Here is a 15585-nt window from a genome sequence, read left to right on the forward strand (position 1 = left end):
GACAAGGGACAAATGACTACACAAATTTTTATTTCATTTTAGTGTTACCTTCCTGAGATTTTAATGACAAAGCTTAACATGACTGCCCCCAAATGCACTTGAAACCATAATAAGAATGCCATAATTTTAGACTGTGGGTTTATATAATTTGCATTATATTCTAAGTGAAATTTCAAGACCAGGGCACTCCTAATGGAAAATTTCCTAATAAATGTGCCACAAATTCAGAGGAGAAAAATTAACCAACTAGCAAAAGACAGTGGAAGCACAGGTACTTAACATAGTTTTCTCTAATAATGTCATTTTCTTAATCTAAGCAGCAGTTTATGTTAGCTAATGCCCACAATGGTGTATGTAGCTAGCTGTCTAATTTAATAGTTCTTCTTGTTACACTCTAGCCTCCTCAGTTTATTTACAGATGCACTTAGTACCCAGTAAAATAAAGAGCACTTAGACAAATAAAAGGCATGCCACATTTGGAAGCTATAAACAATGCTTACATTTGGCTTTTTCATATATTATTCCACTTACTAGTATAATTATTAGGTCAATAAGCACTTTTTAAAATTAAGTAGCTTTGAAACATGCCTGTCTTGGCAATTATGGATACAAGTCAATATCTTAAAAATAGCACACATGTTTGCATTCTTGGACATTAACATACACCAAATAAATGGATAAAGGCAATGAGGACTGAAGTTAGAGGTAATTAGGCTGCTAGAATAAGGTGAGCATACGTGGAAAACACAAAAAGTGGGCAGGTACTTCTTATGATCAATCCTGAGTTTCAAAGTAGGATCTTCAGATTTTTAAAATTCTTTCCTTGTCAATACCAAGTAATTCCACCAAAGATGTTACAACAGAGATTATGTTAGTCCTACAATATGCCTATTCTAACTTTCTCTTGTGCTCTTAGCTCACAATTAAATGTATTATATAATTCTTAGAAATCTATCAATTGGGAGACAAACTGCAGGGTATAAGACTTTCAAAATCAAAGAAGAAACCTTAGCTAAAATATGAGCTCTCAAGCATTACATTAAAAAAAAAAAAAAAAAAAACTACCACTTTCCAGGCACTAATATATACCCATGAATCTCTACTACTTTCAAACATTTAACTGGACTCAAATTAGGTGGTTCTCCCATACCTTTAAAGACTTTCACACCCTCAGCAGTGCCTTCCACCCTAAGTCTGTGTCAAAATGAACTCCTTGGCAGAGACTGTTTCTATACTAACTGCTTCAAAGTAACATTTTCAGACCCTGACGTCCTCACCAAAGACACAAAGTAATAAATAAAGCCTTTCCAACTATTTAAGACCCATTTCTCACAAAATTTGAAATCAGAAAATCTCTGAAACCTAAAGTTTAATTTAGTGGCAAAACCTGACCTATAGAAAATTTTTATACAGCAAGATTTTACCTAAGCACTGATGTGAAGCTATTTACAGTTTTTATTTATCCCATTTACTGTAATTATTCATGCTTCACTTTAGAAATATTAAGTGCTTGATTACTCTTACTAAAATTCTAAACAAACTTTCCCCAAAGTTCTGAATTCCTAATTACCTGGCACCTAATCTCCTTCTGGAGAAGGGAATGGCAATCCACTCCAGTATTCTTGCCTGGAGAATTCCATGGACAGAGAAGCCTGGTGGGCTACACAGTCTGCGGGGTTGCAAAGAGTCGGACATGACTGAGTGACTAACACAAGGGTTATAGGTAAAGTATTATGGACCTATAATCCATTTCATAAACATCTACTACAGCAAAATACTCCTGAACATACTTTTCACTTTTCTAATTTCTGTGTTGTCTACCTGGGGTTCACTGTTAGTCTAAAACTAACCCCTTCAATGTCATGTACACTCTCACCTCACTTTCAAGGTCATCTTGGACTACTAAAGTCTAAGAGTTTTCACTTCTTCCTTTGATTCTATAAGCACTCATCTATATCACTCATGTGGGTATTATCTGGAACTTCCATTTACATTTTGTGATGATTAAATTTTCATGTCTTTGCTAAGAATCTTTTGTGCATAATAACGCAATTTAATCATAACATACAGTAACTGAGAACAACTAGCTCTCAATTACAGGCAGTCAGATGAATGAGTCCTCAAGAGACAGATGCCCTAAATAATGAGGGATTATAGCTGGAAATAAATGTAACACTTAAAAAAATTCAGTGTAAGAAATAGCCTATGATGGGAATTGATAAGGACAAACCATTGAACACTGTATTCTCTCAACTAAAATTATACAATTTGTCAGACCAGCCATCATCAAAAATCTACAAACAATAAACGCTGGAGAGGGTGTGGAGAAAAGGGAACCCTATTGCACAGTTAGTGGAAATGTAAACTGGTACAGCCACTACGGAGAACAATATGGAGATTCCTTAAAAAACTAGGAATAAAATTACCAAATGACCCAATAACCCCACTACTGGGCATATACCCTAAGAAAACCATAACTGAAAAAGACACATGTACCCCAATGTTCACTGCAGCACTACTTACAACAGCTAGGGCGTGGAAGCGACCTAGATGTCCACTGACAGACGAACAGATAAAGAAGCTGTAGTACATACACACAGTGGAATATTACTCAGCCATAGAAGGAAATGCGTTTGTCAGTTCTAGTGAGGTGAATGAACCTAGAGCCTGTTATACAGAGTGAAGTCAGTCAGAAAGAGAAAAACGAATGCCGTATATTAACACACATATATATACAGAATCGAGAAATATGGTACTGATGAACCTATCTGCAGGGCAGGAATAGAGATGCAGACATAGAAAACAGACTTTGCACACAGCAGGGGAAGGAGGGGGGACAAAGAGAGTAAACACAGCAAAAGTACTCTCAACTCACACACATAGTGATCAAACTTTTACTCTAAAACCATAATTTCTAACTGATAGATAATATTGATTATCCTCTACAGAGGACCCTCTGGTGGACAAGATATATCAGTCACTAAAGCACCATATTGCTTTTCAAAGTGGAGTTTACCACTTTTGCTCAATAGCAGCCCTGCTCCTTAGAAAGAGAACTTCTTAATCACCATTCTCATTCTTTTTCTGTTTTACTTCCTGCCCTTTCACCTCTTAATTGCCTATTATCATTACTTTCATGTAAACAATGCTCTTTTGTATTTAAAAGCTTGCAAATCTAATCTTTTCTTTGTTGGTGGTGGTGGTTTAGTTGCCACGTCGTGTCCGACTCTTGCGATCTCATGGACTGTAGCCTGTGGTCCTCTGTCCATGGGATTCTCCAGGCAAGAGTACTGGAGTGGGTCGCCATTTTCTTCTCCAGGGGATCTTCCCGCCCCAGGAATCGAACCCAGGTCTCCTGCATTGCAGGCAGATGATTTACCAACTGAGCTATGAGGGAAGCCCTTTCTTTGTTGAAGGATGACCAAATACGAGACAGAGCTCTCAAAAAAAAGAGCTTAAGTATAAAAAAGCCTAAAACAGAGGGAATTTCAAACATTTGTTTAGTTAGCAAATAGAACTATATAAGCAATTGCAAGTGGCAACTTTGTGACTCGTTTGCATGTCCAGGACATAAAATATGATCTTCGTATGTTCTCTAATTCAGAACAGCCAGAATGGCTGACCAGTTAATTATTTAATATAGGGCATGAAAGCTTCCTATTAAACTCCCCTACCTTACTGCAGGATTAGCTCATGGAAGCAGAAATTCTAAATACCTAATCCCTGAAACTATTCTGAAGTTATTACCTTTTTACACTTCTCTAAACCACATCATATCCTCTCTCTGATACACACCCTGTTCTTTCAAGTAGTGATGTTCAGACTCAATACTCTGTTTCTTCACAGAACGTACCCATTATTTCCAGGGAAATAACTGGCACTAAATTTCCAAGAAACTAGGTACACTACAGACTATAATTTATGTATCTTACTTCTTTCATAATCTGAAATTACTTGAACTGCATGCAGGTTAGCTTAAAAATCCTTTAAAATTTGGAACAACTCTAAGACACGACTTTTATAAAAATGGTTGTTTAATGAGGTTTGTTCTTAAACAAACATAAAAAAGAAACAACTTTCTTCTAGAAGGTAAAAACATCATTTGTTTTGGAGAACTATCACGTCAAATTCTCAGGTCAAGGAGACATTACTAAGCTCGAAAGGGGAAAAAATACATAGCTTCACTGTATGAAAGCTACTGTGCTGTGCTTAGTCGCTCAGTCGTGTCCGACTCTTTCTGACCCCATGGACTGTAGCCCACCAGGCTCCTCTGTCCTGGGGATTCTCCAGGCAAGAATACTGGAGTGGGTGGCCATACCTCCTCCAGGGAATCTTCCCAACCCAGGGGTCAAACCCAGGTCTCCCACATTGAAGGCAGATTCTTTATTGTCTGAGTCACCAGATGAAAGCTACTACATATCCTAAAATTGTGAAAGACAACTATTAAAAATATATTCAAGGTTATGCCAAAACTTGAATACAGTAACCTATCTATGGTTAAGTCATCAGATGTACAAAACAAGTATTAAAACCAGAAAGTGGCTTAAAAAATTACATAATCTATTACTGTGATCAAGAATTGAATGAGAAGAATTCCCTGTTGGTCCAGGAAACCTGGCAGTTCAATGCCTGGCCCGGGAACTAAAATTCTGCAAGCAGTGAGATGTGGCCCCCCTCCCCCACAAATGTTGAATAGACTGCTCAACAGGAAAAAAAAAAACAAAAAAGAAACTAAACTTGCTTCACAGTGTTCATCTATGGTTCCTATTCTTCTCTTCCCCTACAACAAAAATCTGTTCAATATATTGTAAAGCATGGAAAAATGAATAATAACACACAAAAAAGTAATAACCAGACAAACAGATGGGAATATCTTAACAGCCTTTCAAATAAATGTTGATATTCTCTTTTGATGCTATACCAACCTCTATTAGCTGCAATATACTGGAATCTATAAATAAATCAATAAACCAATAAACCTTTTCAGTAAACCTTGTGTTCTCTTTAAGACTCAGTGGTCTAGCTAGAACTTTTGAAGGATTTCTTATCCCTGCATGATTTTCATGCACTGGTGACTTGGAATATACTTGCTTATAGAGTCATGTCGATCTTCAAATATTGACATATTTTATTACATAGTATTTTAAAAACCATGTTCATTAACATCACCAATATCATCAGAAAACCTTTTTTAAGATATTGAGAAACTGGGAAGCGCCGAGAGTCGTCCGCGGGGGACAGGACGTCTTGGTCCTCATGTCTAACCACGGAGACGTGAGCCTCCCACCCAAAGACCAGGTTAGGGCTCTGTCCCACAGGGGCAGCGCCGTGGAGATAAATTAAATGCTGGAGAGGGTGTGGAGAAAAGGGAACCCTCCTACACTGTTGGTGGGAATGCAAACTAGTACAGCCACTATGGAGAACAGTGTGGAGATTCCTTAAAAAATTGCAAACAGAACTACCTTATGACCCAGCAAGCCCACCGCTGGGCATACACACCGAGGAAACCAGAATGGAAAGAGACACATGTACCCCAATGTTCATCGCAGCACTGTTTATAATAGCCAGGACATGGAAGCAACCTAGACGTCCATCAGCAGATGAATGGATAAGAAAGCTGTGGTACATATACACAATGGAGTATTACTCAGCCGTTAAAAAGAATTCATTTGAATCAGTTCTGATGAGATGGATGAAACTGGAGCCGATTATACAGAGTGAAGTAAGCCATAAAGAAAAACACCAATACAGTATACTAACACATATATATGGAATTTAGAAAGATGGCAAAGATGACCCTGTATGCAAGACAGGAAAAAAGACACAGATGTGTATAACGGACTTTTGGACTCAGAGGGAGAGGGAGAGGGTGGGATGATTTGGGAGAATGGCATTCTAACATGTATATTATCATGTAAGAATCGAATCGCCAGTCTATGTCTGACGCAGGATACAGCATGCTTGGGGCTGGTGCATGGAGATGACCCAGAGAGATGTTATGGGGAGGGAGGTGGGAGGGGGGTTCATGTTTGGGAATGCATGTAAGAATTAAAGATTTTAAAATTAAAAAAAAAAAAGATATTGAGAAACTGTGAAGAGCACAGTTGCTAACTAACACAAATTTTACAAAATTTTAATTTTCACTTGAAAATTAGAACTTTAACCATTGCTTATAAAAACTGTCAATCTTTTCCTTTTAAAGCAACAGGTTCACTTTAGAGAAAATGTAATACCCAAGTCTGAAAAACTTCTTCAGTCTGTCAAGCATTCTTTTAAATAAAAACAGAGTTCATTAAAAAAGTGGCTGATTCAGCTTGCAACTCAAATAATCACACAAATGCTTTCCATAGAGACAACCATTATACTTCCGTAAGGAGTGAAAAAAAAAAAAAGTATTTTAAGCATACTTTCTATTTAGTCATAGTATACTAAAATGATGTGTATAAAGCTGATTCTTTTTTTATCTTCTTCATCAAGTGTGTTTAGGTTTTCTTTTTTCTTTTTTAAAGTGTGGGTATATGGCAATGAAGAATACAGACAATGACTGCTAATACAGTGGGGTACTCTGACCTGATTTAAGATGTCAAGCTTTATCGACTTTTGGTTTTGTACATTGGTACAGCTATCAATACAGTGAAAACGCAAAGGACATCTCAGTATTACTGTAAAAAGTTTTCTACTTGTAGACTCCCTGCAAATGTTGAGGCAATCCCCAGGATTCCTTCGACCATTCTTAGAAAACCACTGAGATAGACAATTTATTTGTTCACAATCACAATTTTCTTCCTTAGTTCTCATTCACACCTTAGTAGGAATCTTAAAAATTAAGTAACCTAATCTTTACTTGGCACTAGCAATGCTAAAGGTGAAGAGAAGCTTTATCATAAAGAACAAAAATACTACCCGTTAGTGTATTTTATAAACATTTATGAATAATACTGCACTGAATCCTTCATATCTCTAAGTAGTATATGCCATCTTTCCCACCAAGGAAGCAAAGAGGTTAGGAAAACTTTAGAAAAGAAGTACAAATTTTGCCTTAAAATTCACTGCACTGGTAAAAATTACAAGTGATATTAATTTTCTTCATTATACTTATCTGTATTCAAAGCACTTTACTGTAATATCTCAAGTTCAACAATTTCAAGAGCAGCACAATAATACACATGTTTATATACCTCATTACTATCCTTTGTTATTATCTGTACAGTACAGAAGTCAGGATTCCTGAGGGATTCCCCAGTTTTGCTATAGATACTGAAGAGCTTAACGATAACTACAAATTTTAGAAACAGCAGATGTAACTATGCAGGCATAATGTAGTCTCACTACAACCTTAAAGCACGAGGTAAAAGTTGGATGCAACATGCACACCACTTTGACACCAAGAAACTATTAATTAAACAAAAAGAGCTTTTATTTATAGTCCTTATTCCCAGTATCTAAGAACTTTTAGAAACTCCATTTTTTTTTTAGAACACAGTGACTTGAAAAATATATTCTAATAAGGAAAAATTATAGAAAATACAGATAATTAGAATTTTGAGTAACATTTTCCATTTCCTCTTTGGAAGCTTTTGCCAAAAACTGCTATTAAATGGACAAAACAGATTTTCTTTCATCTTTGTTTCTTTCCCAGAAGGCAAAGAAGAGGAAAGCAACAGGTAGAAGAAGTGATCCACCAATAGGGCAATTAGTCCACTGTATATTCTGAAAATAAAGTTACTTAGCAAAATGCTAAGTTTTAAACACAGGAAAGAAAACTGTTTTATTAAAAGTACTATTTACTGAAATAAATACTCAAAGCAACTACTGAAAAACTCAAGAAGCAGCTCTATCATGTAGTAAAAGTGATGATTTCAAGAAATCAGTAGTGATCAAAATTATGTACAAGTGATCAAAATTATGTGTAACTGGTTTAAATGGATGCTCTCTTCCTTTAATATCTTTAAGTCTACCTGCTCAAGTTAAAACCTCTCACCATCCACCACTGGACAAGACCACCTAGTGCACGCACAACTGCAAAATTACAAAACAGTCAGGAACCAGTCCAATATGAAATACAAAATCAGAACATTAGATAATTATTCTGTAAGTTTTTAATAGACTAAGATTCTTAACTTAAATGTGAACATATTTCTAGTACTTGAGCACCTCATATACAATTTTAGACTTACTAATATCCCAGAATATTGTTCTACACAGTAAATTCCAGATGGAAATTCTTCAGTTCATATGGCAAATATACACCCTTTTTCTTTTTTAGCCTCAGGGTATCTTGTGGGATCTTAGTTTCCTGACCAGGGACTGAACCCAGGCCCTGTGCAGTTAAAGTGTGGAGTTCTAGCCGCTGGACCGCCAGGGAATTCCCCCAGTATTTTTCCTTTTGGTAAGTAATTTAAATATTATTTAAAACCCTGATACATTTCCTCAAATTGTCATGTCTTTCTTTAATAAGTTTTAAGGCTGGCTCCTTTAAAAAAGTTTAAATATCTTGATCCATTATTGATACAATGAAAAATTCTTTAAGACATTACTGAAATAATAATCAGTTGCTATGTAGCATTTGACTAATATCGGTAATAAAGACACCAGTATTAGGAAGTATGGAGAACTGTATTTCTTTTTGTTAGTGGTGTACTTTAAAAAGTGATTTTAATTTTTTTAAGGCAGCAAAAAGTTCCTGGTAACTTTTCTTCTATAATATAAGATTAAAGGGACTGGTCTTAGAATCCAGTGATCAAATAGGTTCAAACAAACTACAAGATTAAACATCAAGCCAGTCTTCACTGCAAATAATTTCATTCTATTCCTTGTACCTACTGCTTCCATTGTATTCATAAAATTTCCAAAGGACTAATAAACGACTTAAAAGTCTTTTCACCACTTTTAAGTTCTCAAAAGGTAATAATTAGTACCTTTTAGTACTACTGCAAAATATTTTAAGAACACTGAAAAACATTAGGTTTTCAGCACAAGGGCAAGTCATTTGCAGATGTCTAATGTTACAATGAATCATTGCATCAGCCAAAATGTTTCTTAACTTTTTCTAAAAGAAATCCAATTTGAAAAGGGCAACTCTTATTAAGAGTCTTCAAAACTGATAGAAGAAAAAAAAAAATCAAGGCATAAATTTAGTTACAACCTTATATGGTCTTACAAAGTTTACAACCAATCTTTATCAAGATTTTCTATAGACTGAACATGTTACATCACTGCCATAATAGAAGACAGCTTTTGACTATTCAGTTCATAAATACTAAACTACTCCCCAGGTCGGTCAAATCTAAACACTACAGATCAATAACCACTCCCTCTTTACCAATACATAGCCAAAAAACACATTAAGTCTTTGGGAAAATGACACATTCATACCAATAAGATCCTGATATTCAATAATAAAACTGTCTACTTACACTTTTGGAAGAAAAATAAATGACATCTTTGAAAAATTAACCAAATTCTATTTGTATGAGGTCTATTCCCTATTTAATTTCACTGCCTTAATAAACACTGATCAAATACCTACAACAAAAGTCAAAGAAAACTGAACATGGATAATTTCTCACCCAAAGCTTAGACTTTATATTTAAAACAACATGTATAACTAGTTACTATGTTATCAATCTCCGCATCAGCCTTCTACCAATATTGAATTATATCAGAGGACACACTTGATAACACCCTCCTTACATGGCAGCTCCTTAGCATGGGGACTCTTTCACTTTATACAGCTAAGAGAAAATACTGAAATGCCACAGTACAAGATTGCTTTGAGGATAAAAATCAACCTGTAAAAATTAAAATGGCTCCAAAGCTAATGTGGAAATGTTTCTTTTTGAAGGAATACAAAGATCTCTTCAAATATCATCTCTTTTAAATATTCATTAGTTAATATCTAAATATAAATGCTAAACACTATGCACAGGCAAGGTTCTAGGAATGAAGATACAGTAGAGAATAAAACGGGTCAAGTTCCTACCCTCGTGGTACTTACATTTAACAAACCGGTATTATCTCTACGTTAAGATACTATGCCTGTGTTTCAGGGCATACAAACAATACATGGAGTTTATAATTTAGTGGGATAACAAAAAACAGGTAAAGTAACAGACGGGAGGAAGCGATACTTGTCATAGAAGACACGATACTATTTTCATAGGGTGGGGGAGGGTAGGGGTTAGGGGGCAGAAGGAACAACACTGTCATGAACCCACACCACATTTTAAAATAAAGTCAGTTTATTATTGGGTTCTTCAGTTGTATTCCCATACCTGGAACATTAAAACCAAACTGGATACAGGTGTTTCAAAGATTTACTTTCTGGCTTCTTCAGATAAGGGAGTCTCAGAATTTATTATGAATGACAGAAAGAAAATGCAAGTGAAACCACCTTCACAACAATGAAGAGACCAAAAGTATGGATGGGCTCAAATAAGACTATCATTCACGGCTCTGTGTTCTTAAAGTTATTTAATCATTCTGAATATCAACTTCCTCTCTTAAAATCTGGTAATGAAACTACCCAAAGGGTTCTTCTACACTGACTAAGGTACTTGATGGGACGTCTATCCTCTACAAAATGTAATAATTCACCATAAAAACGTCGTATTTTTTCCTCCAGATAGACTGCTGCTGCTGCTGCTAAGTCGCTTCAGTCATGTCCGACTCTATGTGACCCCATAGACGGCAGCCCACCAGGCTCCGCCGTCCCTGGGATTCTCCAGGCAAGAACACTGGGGTGGGTTGCCATTTACTGTCCTTCAAGTCAGCAGGGCCACTGACTAGTTATCTTATCCTTCTAGGCCTCAGTTTCCTCCACCGTAAGTTCAGAGGGTGGGAGTGGATGATCTAAATAGCCCTTTCCGGCCCTAAAAAGTCCCATGACTACATTATGACTCAAATACTATTCAAGGTTCAGTTTTCACGAGTGATACCAGCTTTAAGTTAAATTAACGTCTCCCCTTTTTAAGTTACCTCTTGCTAAGATTTTGTTGAGCAAGTCCAAATAGCATTCTAATTACAAAGAGGATAAAAAAACGAATCTTCGAGTTGAAAGCTTTAAGTTTTATAAGAATTATAAATTATATTTTAGATGTTTATATAGTAGATGCTATGCTACTAGCAAAACAAAAATCCAATCAGCTTGAATTTTAAAATATTAAAATCACAATCCTCATTCAGTGTCAACTTTCTACCCCGTTAAAACGTGATTTCCCATTACAGTAACACACAACTGCTCATCTTCACTCCGAACAAGAGCTGCAGGGCAAAAATGTTGTTCTAAACTAGTAAGAGGGAGCAAGCGAAGAGGAAGCAAATGGTCAGCTTAAACTCAGCAAGGACAGTCTTTTCTCCAAAAGCTATCGGTGTTTTCAGAAGGAAAACTAGGATGGTTAGATTCAATGGGGGTAGTTTTAAACAATATTCATGGCGCTGACAGTGTTAGGATTAGACACACAGAGATGTCCGAAAAAGAGAGGACGACAAACTTCCTGGATTTTCTTTCCCTCTGTAAGAGAAAGATTTCCTCTTCCTGACGATTGGAAAGGCCCCTTTAACAGTTTTTTCTCTTCGCGGTGGCTGCTGCCAGATTAGGTGGGGCTCCCTCCGCTGCCTTCCTCCTGCCACTTCCCGCAACAAATGGAGCAAACCAGCCCGGTTTCAGGCAAACTTTTCCCCTGTCAGGCTCGAGCCCGCAAGGCGCCGGGGAGTGGTTTCCCCCGAAAGCTCTCCGCCCCTGCTCGGGACTGGGGGAAGCTGAGTCTCCGCAAAAGACAACTTTCTGGTTTCCGTTCTAACTTCCACTCACACCCGGGAAGGAACCGAGGCGGCCGGCAAGGGGGCTCCGGGGCGGGGAGATGAGTCTTCCGGCGAGGGACGGCGGGCAGCTGAGAGGCAGCGGCGGCCGCGGCCAGAAAAGAGCAGGCGGGTGGGGGGGTCCTCGGGCTCTCACTTCCTCCGCCATATTTCAGACATTTGACCCCTTCCGCAAAGCGCGCTGTTCCCCCGCGGCGGCGGCTCGTCCCCGCCGGCCTGGGAGGCAGCGCGCTCGCCGCACCGGCGCCGGGCCCCAGCACCACCTGCCGCGCTGCAAGGCCGCCGTCGCCGCCGCCGCCGCCCCGGCCCCCTGACCGTCGCGCGCGCCCCGCCCGGCCCGCGCCGCACCCCATCAGCTCCCCTCCGCAGGCGCCCGGCCCCCGCCCCGCGCGGCCGCCGCCGCCGCTCCCCTCAGTGGCCACGCACGCACTCTGCCAACCTCTCGCGCTGTCACCGGGTGCCCGCAGCCAGCGTCGCCTCACGCTCCCTCCGGGTCGCTGCTCCCGGCGCCACGGCGGTGCTGCCGCTGCCGCTGCTGCTGCCGCCGCTGCCGCCGCCGCCGCCGCCGCCGCCGCCGCCGCTCCGGCTGGTTTACACGCCTGACTCTGGGCGAGGTTTGGCGGTGTCGCCTTGACGTCAGGCGTTCAGCCTCGCTCTCGCTTCCGTCCGCGGGCGGGGCGCGCGGGTGCGCGGCCCGGGAAGGGGCGGCACCGAAGGGCGGGGCGAGAGAGTCGAGGGGCGGGGCCACTCGTGCCGACGCCGGGCCCCTTTCGCCGCGTTTCGTCCTCGGTGTTTCTCTTCCTTCTCCACCTTGCCCTTTCGGCCTCGCCTTGACTTCTGAGACCTTAGTGGGTTTACGCTGGTGCCAAGGGCTTAGAAACCGTCCGAAACTCAAAAGATGCCTTTAGTGCAAACTGTAGTTTAATCACCGACGCCACCAAACAGTTGGTGCTCGCGTATTCCTTTGTGTTGGGGAAAATGGCCCGAGAAGTAACAGCGCTGTTTCCACACCTAGAGCTCCCGTGAAGGTGCCTAGGCCAGGGCACAGTCTTTTTCATTCTTGAAATGGTTTCTCCTGAAAGGTCAGGTGTCTTAATCTATTACAATTCTTTCCAAATTACGCCGTCAAACTCAGTTAATCAATACATAATCCCAAACAACTTTGTACCTAAATCAACTATATGAGTGAAATAAAGCGTGTATTTAAATGCATGACTCGAGCACTCTAAAAGAATTACCTATAGGGGTCCTTATGATGTGACTACTGGGCAACAGAAAGCACTTTCTCTTCCAAAATGCCTCGTTTCAAAAAGGGTGGGGACTTAACAGTGGAATTTACCACTATTAGAGAAAAGGCTAAAATACAACTACCCTTTACACAAGATGTTAGCTTTTATAAAATGGAGTTTTGGTGGACAAAAGTATTCAAACAGCAAAGTGCAGGGAGAATTTGGGATTGGGAGGTCATTAAAGATTTATTTTTGCTTAGTCCATAGTTTAACTGGACCCTGTTATAAAGCATTCTTGAAATAAATCTTTATGAATTTTTATAAATTTGGAAGATTAGCGAAAATATGATTACTTTTACTCTTTTTAAGAATACTAGTAATTGAAAACTAAGTTAAAGGAATAGATAAGAATGAACTATAATTATCCTTGGTTTTTTTGTATGTAAGTGCTTTCTAGATTTTTCATGATTTAGGTTGATGGAATATGTTACGTATTTTGGTTATTTGTTTCCTCAGAAAATCCTTTTAAAATGGAGATTTCAAAGGCAAGTGTCAGAGCAGTCTGTAGGAATTATTGTAAATTCTGAATGAATGAATCACCAATAAACTTAAATTTATTGACCTTTCAATTATTGCAGAAAACTTTGAAAAGTCTGAAAGCCTGAAACTGAGTTCATGGGAGCAATGTTACCTGGCTATACTGCTTTTTCCTTTCTCTCTCTCTTTTTAAACTCTTCGACCTTTGGGCAATTGATTTTCTTTTTTCCCCAGAAAGAGTAGGTTTTAGAAGATTGGAGCTAGAGTTATTTCGAGTTTGAGAGAATATGTAAAATAGTTTAATTAAAATATATTTGTAAGAAAAGAAAAGAAAAACATTTGTTTTCTTCTGTTAGACTGGAAATCCAGGCAAAGATCTTTTAAGCACTGAATTCATTTTTGGGTTTGAGTTCTTGAAAGCTCCTGTCACCTTAAAACCTGCACCATGATATTCCACTGGCAGCTTTAATAAGTCATGCGGGCAAACTGAACTCATCACCTTTGTCACCAAACAAGTTTCTTCTCCTTTGTTAATTATATCATCTTTTAAATTACCTTAAATTGTCTAATTTAAATTAGACTAAATTATCAGTCTTAAATCCTGATACTCCTTTTTCTGCCTTTCCTGAAGCCATCAGTCAATTGGCAGGTCTATCAGATAGTAATTCATTTCTCCCGAGACCGCGCTGTTTGGCTTGGCGTTTCTTCTCAACTCTTGGACTCTGGGGGCACCTTCCTGCCTTGTCTGTGGCCTCCTCTCTATTCCTACTGTCATCCTTTCTACACATTGTTGCCAGATATTACCTTAAAGCTTACTAAGCAAGCCACTCTCTTCCTAAGAGAGTATTCAGTTACTCCCCTGTCCTACTAAAATTAAAATCCTTGTATCTTATTTTTCCCTTCCACTTAAAAATGGCTTACAGTCAGAGTAGACTTCTCATCTTGCCCAGCCATAGTGCTTCCCCACCTCTCCGGTGTACAGAGGTGATTTCCTCTGCTTGGAATGCCCCTTCCTACCTCTGCCCTTCATTCAAGGTCCATTTACTTTCTCCAAGAAAGAGCATCTTTTCTGATAGTTCCAATTTAATGTGGTCTCTTCTCTACTGAATCCCCGTAACACTACTGCTCCCTTTTTTTGTTACTTATTTTCTACCTTCCTACTAGGGCAGTGGCTTGCAAACTTTTTATATAAAGCCAGATAGAAAATATTTAAGTTTTTGTGGGCCAGTTTTACAGCTACTCAACTCTGCCTTTGTTGTGCAAACAGCCATAGGATACATAAAGAATGAGTGTGACTATTTCTAATAAAACTTTATTTATGGATACTAATTTGAATTTCATACAATTCAAATATTTTTCTTTTTAAAAGTATCATTAAACATGTGAAAATTATTCTTAGCTCATGGCTGTAACAAAAACAGATGGTGGGCTGCCATTGTTTGCCTGGCTGTACTCAGGGCCAGCTTTGCAGGCATGTGATAGGGCTCTGTGCTTAGAAAGTCCCCATAATTGTTTCAGTGAGCTCTGATGTCATCATCTTGAAATTTTTAATGATATTTGAACAAAGAGGTCTGCATTGTCATTTTGTACTAGGTCCCTCAAATCATCTAGTGGGTCCTACTGGTACTGGGAGATAAAGTCTATAAGATAAGGATATATATTTCTCATGTTTGGCATGGTGGTTTTCCTCTAATAGGCAGTGATGGATTTTCGGTTCCTTAAGTACTGTGAAACAGTGGAGAACACCAGAGTCAGAGTTCAGCTCCACCCCTTACTAGCTGCATGTGATGGTGGTGCTCAATCATTCAGTCATGTCTGAATCTTTGTGACCCTATGGACTATAGCCCCCCAGGCTCCTCTGTCCATGGAATTTTCCAGGCAAGAATACTGGAGAGGGTTGCCATTTCCTACTCCAAGGGATCTTCCTAACCCAGGGATTGAACCACATCTCTTGCTATGGCAGGTAGATTCTTTACCACTGTGCCATCTGGGAAGCCAA

At 39.1% G+C, this 15585-nt stretch overlaps 1 protein-coding gene across 2 annotated transcripts in view; it reads right to left on the reverse strand.

Annotated features, from left to right (window-relative positions):
• RAP1B (RAP1B, member of RAS oncogene family) overlaps window positions 1–15585 on the reverse strand; it is a 100041-nt gene that overhangs the window by 33884 nt on the left and 50572 nt on the right. The window contains exon 3 of one of the 2 annotated variants that reach the window (XM_069584690.1): window positions 12260–12895. The gene's annotated coding sequence lies outside the window, so the exon portion shown is untranslated. Of the gene's footprint in view, window positions 1–12250; window positions 12896–15585 lie in introns of those variants that run through there. The other variant, XM_069584691.1, reaches the window with a different exon arrangement.

This window comes from Ovis canadensis, chromosome 3 (genome assembly GCF_042477335.2).
Source record: "Ovis canadensis isolate MfBH-ARS-UI-01 breed Bighorn chromosome 3, ARS-UI_OviCan_v2, whole genome shotgun sequence".
In the NCBI taxonomy this organism is placed as follows: domain Eukaryota; kingdom Metazoa; phylum Chordata; class Mammalia; order Artiodactyla; family Bovidae; genus Ovis; species Ovis canadensis.